Raw genomic sequence first — 6,407 nt, forward strand, 5'->3', positions numbered from 1 at the left:
AAAAACTCTATCGATTTCCCACACGTATATTTTCACATGCGGCGGCCTCGGTAGTTTTCGCTGCCATATTTGGCTCACATTGGTTCGCCGGCTCATGGCCCATGGAGGTACTACAGATGCCGGGGTTTTCTCAGACGTCGGCATTGTTTGAGATCTATCCTATCGTAGCAGCTGCTATAGTTTGGGGGCACATGTGGTCGGGTCACACAGTGGTTTTTCACACTGACAACATGGCGACTGCAGAGATCATAAACAAGGGTAGATCCAAATATTTACTCATCATGTCTTTCATGCGCAGATTGACCTGGATAGCTCTGGAGCAGGGGTTTCATTTTCATGCCCTGTTTTTGGATGGGGCGAGCAATGTTGCAGCTAATGCTTTGTCTCGTTTAGATTTTTCACGCTTTCTCTTACAGAATCCAGAAGCAGACTCAGTTGGCACCCCGGTACCGGACTGGCGGCTGCTGGTGTTGAATTAGACTCTCTGATGGTGGTCGCCAGTTCGCTCATTACAAAATCGTTGTCGGCCAGTATGTTGAGGTCGTACCACTGAGCGTGGGTGGTTTTTGAAAAGTTTCAGTTGGCGTGTCCTAGGGGTGACACTGGTCAGGTCAAGTATATGGTGGCCTTTGTGTCGTATTGTCACTCAGTATTGGCCCTATCCTACAATACGATTAGGCTATTTTTGGCAGGGGTGCATCATTTTTGGGCACTTCAACAGCCGGACAGACCTTCCATATTTGCGGCTCACCCAATCAAGGCCGTCCTCAGAGGTATACAGAAGAGTCAGGTCACGGTCAAGTCGATCCGTCGACCTATTACGGGGGACATATTTCGCAGTCTGTCGGAAGTTCTTTCACTATCACCATTCGGAGTCCTTCCCAGTCTTGTGATCAAATCAGCGATGTATTTAGCATTTTATGGGTTTTTGAGACCAGGGGAGGTGACACAGGCTAGACAGGGGGCGGTGGCTCTCCGCAAGGGAAATTTAGTCAAGGTGGGTAGTAGCTATCACTTGCAGTTGCCTCACGATAAAACCAGCCAGGTGGGTCCCGGCCACTTAGTCAAGTTCTTCCAGACCACGAACGCATGGTGTCCCGTGTCTTGGACAGCCTCTTTCTGGCCCTTAGTCTCCACATGTCCACTGACCCTTTACTCCCGTTTCCCATCGGTCCGCTGACATCTAGCCAGTTTGTCAAGCACATCCGCATCCTGTTGACCAATGTAGGGTTAAATCCTTCTCAATTCTCGGGGCATTCCTTCCGCATCGGGGCAGCATCCGCAGCTTCCAAGCAGGGGGTCCCAGCGCACATCATCAAACACTTGGGGCGCTGGAGTTCGGGATGCTTTGTCCGATATATCCCGGAGCCACAGGCTGAGCTGGTCCGAGCATTCAGCAAGTTGGCAGAGTAACAGGTCAGGCCAGTTCTTCCCTTATCAGTTGGTTTTTGCCCCCTTTTAGGCATACTGACCTGGTAAGGCCAAGGCACACCTCAGGCCATTTAGGTAGGGGGGTGGCGGCTGGGCGACTCCTACTCGCATAGGTTCTGACCACAAGTGTTAAGGCTAGCTGTTTGGCTAGCCTTGATTTGTGGGAGGAGCCGGTACCTTTTTAAGCGGTCCGGCTCACACGGGCATCACGTCGGCTGATTCGGACGTCCCCCATCCACCCAATCCCACTCTTCATTCAGTCATTCATTTCATCACAATCAGAGTATGCCCCCTTTTAGGCAAACTGACCTGGTAAGGCCAAGGCACACCTCAGGCCATTTAGGTAGGGGGGTGGCGGCTGGGTGACTCCTACTTGCATAGGTTCTGACCACAAATGATAGTTAAGAGTTTTTGTTCGTGACGCCAATTGCAGTGTGCGCAGGGTACAGTCTCAGGGCCCTTTAAGGTGTTGCAACTCACGTACCAGGTTAGGAATGCCAGAGTGGTATAATGTCTCTGTGTAGTTGTAGGCATAGTGTCAACGGTGTATCCTACCTTGGGTACAGCTGGACTCCTGGATCCTGGTTCACTTGCAATAAATGAGTGTGTTGCTAGTAGGAGTAATTGAGGGTTTTGGTAGCAGTAAATGAGATCCAGACTTGAAATACTATTCAACTTGTCTTTACTGGAGGCAGCATTAATCCATATGATTTTCATCATTAGTCTTTTAGGTCCCAGCAGGTATTTGCCAATGTATGGCAGGGATCAATATCTCTTCCGCATCTAGCATGTGCCTGGAGCTCTCTTGCAGGATTAGTCGTCTGCTTATGGCTCTGTAATATGTGGCAGGAATCTGTCTTCTGCTCTGTCTCTATTCTGCTTAGTATGGGACTGAGTAGCTGAGGAGGAATTTGGCTTCTCCTGGTCTCTGGATAGTTACTCACAGCTCACAGGGAATGGTTCTTCCTGGAGTTCTGGAGGTGGCTGCTTGCTTGTCAACCAGCTGAGGCTGAAGGGATCAGACTGGGAATGGTGATCTTTGGCCTCAGCCGAGGCACGATCCTGGGTTGGGATCCCTAGAACTGTGAGCTCCTACCAGCACAGCCTTCCCCAAGCAGGGGTAGCTGGCACACTAATTAAACTTCCTTTCCTCCCCATGAGACAGGACATGGGCCAACCCACTTCTGCCTGTAGAGGGGGAACTAAACTTGAATAAACTATTCCAGTCTAGATAAACTAATGACACATTGCTGCCACCTGCTGGTGTACATAGAAATTACAGCAAATACAGGTCCTTCTAAAAAAAATTGCATATTGTGATAAAGTTCATTATTTTCTGTAATGTACTGATAAACATTAGACTTTCATATATTTTAGATTCATTACACACAACTGAAGTAGTTCAAGCCTTTTATTGTTTTAATATTGATGATTTTGGCATACAGCTCATAATAAACCCAAAATTAGCATATTTCATCCAACCAATAAAAGAAAAGTGTTTTTAATACAAAAAAAGTCAACCTTCAAATAATTATGTTCAGTTATGCACTCAATACTTGGTCGGGAATCCTTTTGCAGAAATGACTGCTTCAATGCGGCGTGGCATGGAGGCAATCAGCCTGTGGCTGTCACCACCAGACATCTGAGAAGTCAGGGAGAGAGCCAGGTCTGATGCAGGGCTCTCCCTTTTTGTTCCTTAGTTTTGGATCCAGTCAGTCGTATATTCATTTTGTGTGTTCTAGTTTCCTGCACACCTTCTGTGACATTATAAACCGCCAAAACCGTCTCAAGCATGGATCCGGTTTCACTTTTGACTGAACACATGCAGGGTCTCCGTAAGACTCTTTCTCAGTTTCAAGTGACCGGTTCAGCTTGCGTTTATGGAGCTTGTTCTGAGCCTAAGATCTCAATCCCGGATACGTTCTCCGGGGGTAGTGAGAATTTTGTGCGTTTTAGAGAGGCTTGCAAACTCCATTTTTGCCTACTTCCCCATTCCTCTGGTGATGAGGAACGGAGGGTGGGGATCATCATATCGCCGCTCAGGGATAACGCTCAGTCCTGGGCCTTTTCGCTGCCGGTGGGGGCACGGCCCCTCCGTTCAGTGGATTAATTATTTTTAGCCCTGGGTCATATATATGATTATCCGGATCGTGTTGCTCTGGCTGAGTCTAGACTACGTCTTTTATGTCAGGGTAAACAATCCGCAGACATATACTGTTCAGAATTTCGGAGATGGGCAGCTGATACTGGTTGGAATGATGCTGCACTCCGAAGTCAATTTTGCCATGGTCTTTCAGAGGGATTGAAAGATGCATTTGCCTTTCATGAGAGGCCTACCTCCTTAGACTCTGCCATGTCTCGGGCCGTTCGTATTGAAAGGCGTCTTAGAGAGAGAGGAGAGATCACTCCTTCCTGTCATACTCAATCCCAGGACAGTGCGGCGGTCTCATTCTATGCACAGGGGTCTCAGTCGCTGTCAACCCCTTCTGAGCAGGAGCCCATGCAGCTGGGTTTGATTGCCTCTAACAATAGAAGATTCAGCCCTCATGGGAAGGTTTGTTTCTGTTGTGGAGGTATAAATCATTTGGCAAATGTTTGTCCCTCTAGGAGATTCAGGCAGTTTTTTGAGAGTAATAAAGAAACAAAAAGGAAAAAATCCTTTAAAAATGTTCCATCTGTTACTATTGGCAGGGTTGATGCGGAAATTGAAGGTTTTCCGTTTGCTTGTAGTTCCCGTTTTGTCCTATCTGCCAGGGTGGCGCTAGAGAGCAAGAACATTTTTTGTGAGATTTTCGGATGTCTTCTCTAAGAGTGGTGTTCAGGACTTGCCCCCGCACAGGGAGTACGATTGCCCTATTAATCTCATCCCAGGCGCCAAGCTGCCTAAATCTCATTTATACAATCTCTCCCAACCTGAAAGGGTCGCTATGCGTCCTTATATCTCTGAGAGTCTGAGAAAGGGACACATACGACCCTCGAAGTCACCTGTTGCCACTGGTTTTTTCTTTGTTAAGAAAAAAGATGGTTCTTTAAGACCATGTCTGGATTTCAGGGAGCTGAACAGTATCACAATTCGTGACCCTTATCCGCTTCCTCTGATCCCGGACCTGTTTAACCAGATTGTTGGGGCTAAAGTTTTTTCCCCGAGTTGGCTCTAAGAGGGGCATACAACCTGGTCAGGGTCAGAGAAGGAGACGAATGGAAGACGGCCTTCAATACCCCTGAGGGCCATTTTGAGAATTTGGTTATGCCCTTTGGTTTGATGAATGCTCCAGCCGTCTTTCAGCATTTTGTGAACAGCATTTTTTATCATTTAATGGGGAAATTTGTATTAGTGTATTTGGATGACATTTTGATTTTTTCTCCTGATTTCAAAACTCATAGGGAACACTTACGTCAGGTCTTGCCCATCCAGCGGGAGAATAAATTGTACGCTAAACTGGAGAAATGTGTGTTTGCGGTTCCAGAAATTCAATTTCTGGGGTTTCTTCTCTCCGCTTCTGGTTTTCGCATGGACCCCGAGAAGGTCCGCGCTGTGCTTGAGTGGGAGCTTCCTGAGAATCAGAAGGCGCTGATGCGTTTTTTGGGCTTTGCCAATTATTACAGGAAGTTTATTTTGAATTATTCCTCTGTTGTTAAACCACTCACTGATATGACTAGAAAGGGGGTAGATTTTTCCTCCTGGTCGGTAGAGGCCCGTAAGGCCTTTTCTAATATCAAGGAGAGTTTTGCTTCCGCTCCCATCTTGGTACAACCTCATATTTCTCTACCCTTCATAGTTGAGTTTGATGCTTCTGAGGTGGGTGTGGGTGCGGTCTTGTCTCAGGGTCCCTTTCCTGCCAAATGGCGACCGTGTGCCTTTTTCTCGAAGAAACTCTCCTCCGCAGAGAGAAATTACGATGTGGGAGATAGGGAGTTGTTGGCCATCAAATTGGCTTTTGAGGAATGGCGCCATTGGCTAGAGGGAGCCAGATACCCTATTACCGTGTTTACTGACCATAAGAATCTGGCCTACTTGGAGTCAGCCAAGCGTCTGAACCCGAGACAGGCCAGATGGTCTTTGTTCTTTTTTCCAGGTTTAATTTTGTTGTCACGTTCCGCCCTGGGGTTAAGAATGTGAAGGCGGATGCCCTGTCACGTTGTTTTCCGGGAGGTGGGAATTTTGAAGACCCGGGTTCCATTTTGGCTGAAGGTGTGGTGGTCTCTGCTCTTTATCCTGAATTAGAGGCAGAGGTTCAGGTAGCCCAGTCAGAGGCTCCTGATCTTTGTCCTCCTGGGAGGTTGTTTGTGCCTCTCGCTTTAAGACACAAGATTTTTAAGGAACACCACAATACTGTCCTTGCTGGGCACCCGGGGGCAAGAGCCACAGTGGATCTCATCGCTCGGAGATTCTGGTGGCCGGCGCTTCGTAAGTCGGTTGAGGGTTTTGTGGCAGCCTGCGAGACCTGCGCTTGTGCCAAAGTCCCTCATTCACGGCCATCAGGTCCTCTCCTTCCCTTACCCATTCCTTCCCGTCCTTGGACACATCTGTCCATGGACTTCATTACGGACCTGCCTCGTTCCTCGGGGAAGACTGTGATTCTGGTGGTGGTGGACCGTTTTAGCAAAATGGTGCATTTCATCCCTTTTCCTGGCTTGCCCAATGCTAAGATGCTGGCGCAGGCATTTATTGATCACATTGTCAAATTGCATGGTATTCCTTCAGACATAGTCTCTGATAGGGGCACGCAGTTTGTTTCCAGATTCTGGAAGGCTTTCGGTTCTCTGTTGGGGGTTCGGTTGTCATTCTATTCTGCTTTCCACCCGCAGTCGAATGGCCAGACAGAGCGCGTCAATCAGAATCTTGAGACATATCTGCGCTGTTTTGTGGCGGAGAATCAGGAGGATTGGTGTTCTTTTTTGTCTCTTGCTGAGTTTGCTTTAAATATCCGTCGTCAGGAGTCCTCTGATAAGTCACCATTTTTTGGTGCATATGG

The sequence above is a fragment of the Bufo gargarizans genome, chromosome 10 (assembly GCF_014858855.1).
Source record: "Bufo gargarizans isolate SCDJY-AF-19 chromosome 10, ASM1485885v1, whole genome shotgun sequence".
NCBI lineage: Eukaryota > Metazoa > Chordata > Amphibia > Anura > Bufonidae > Bufo > Bufo gargarizans.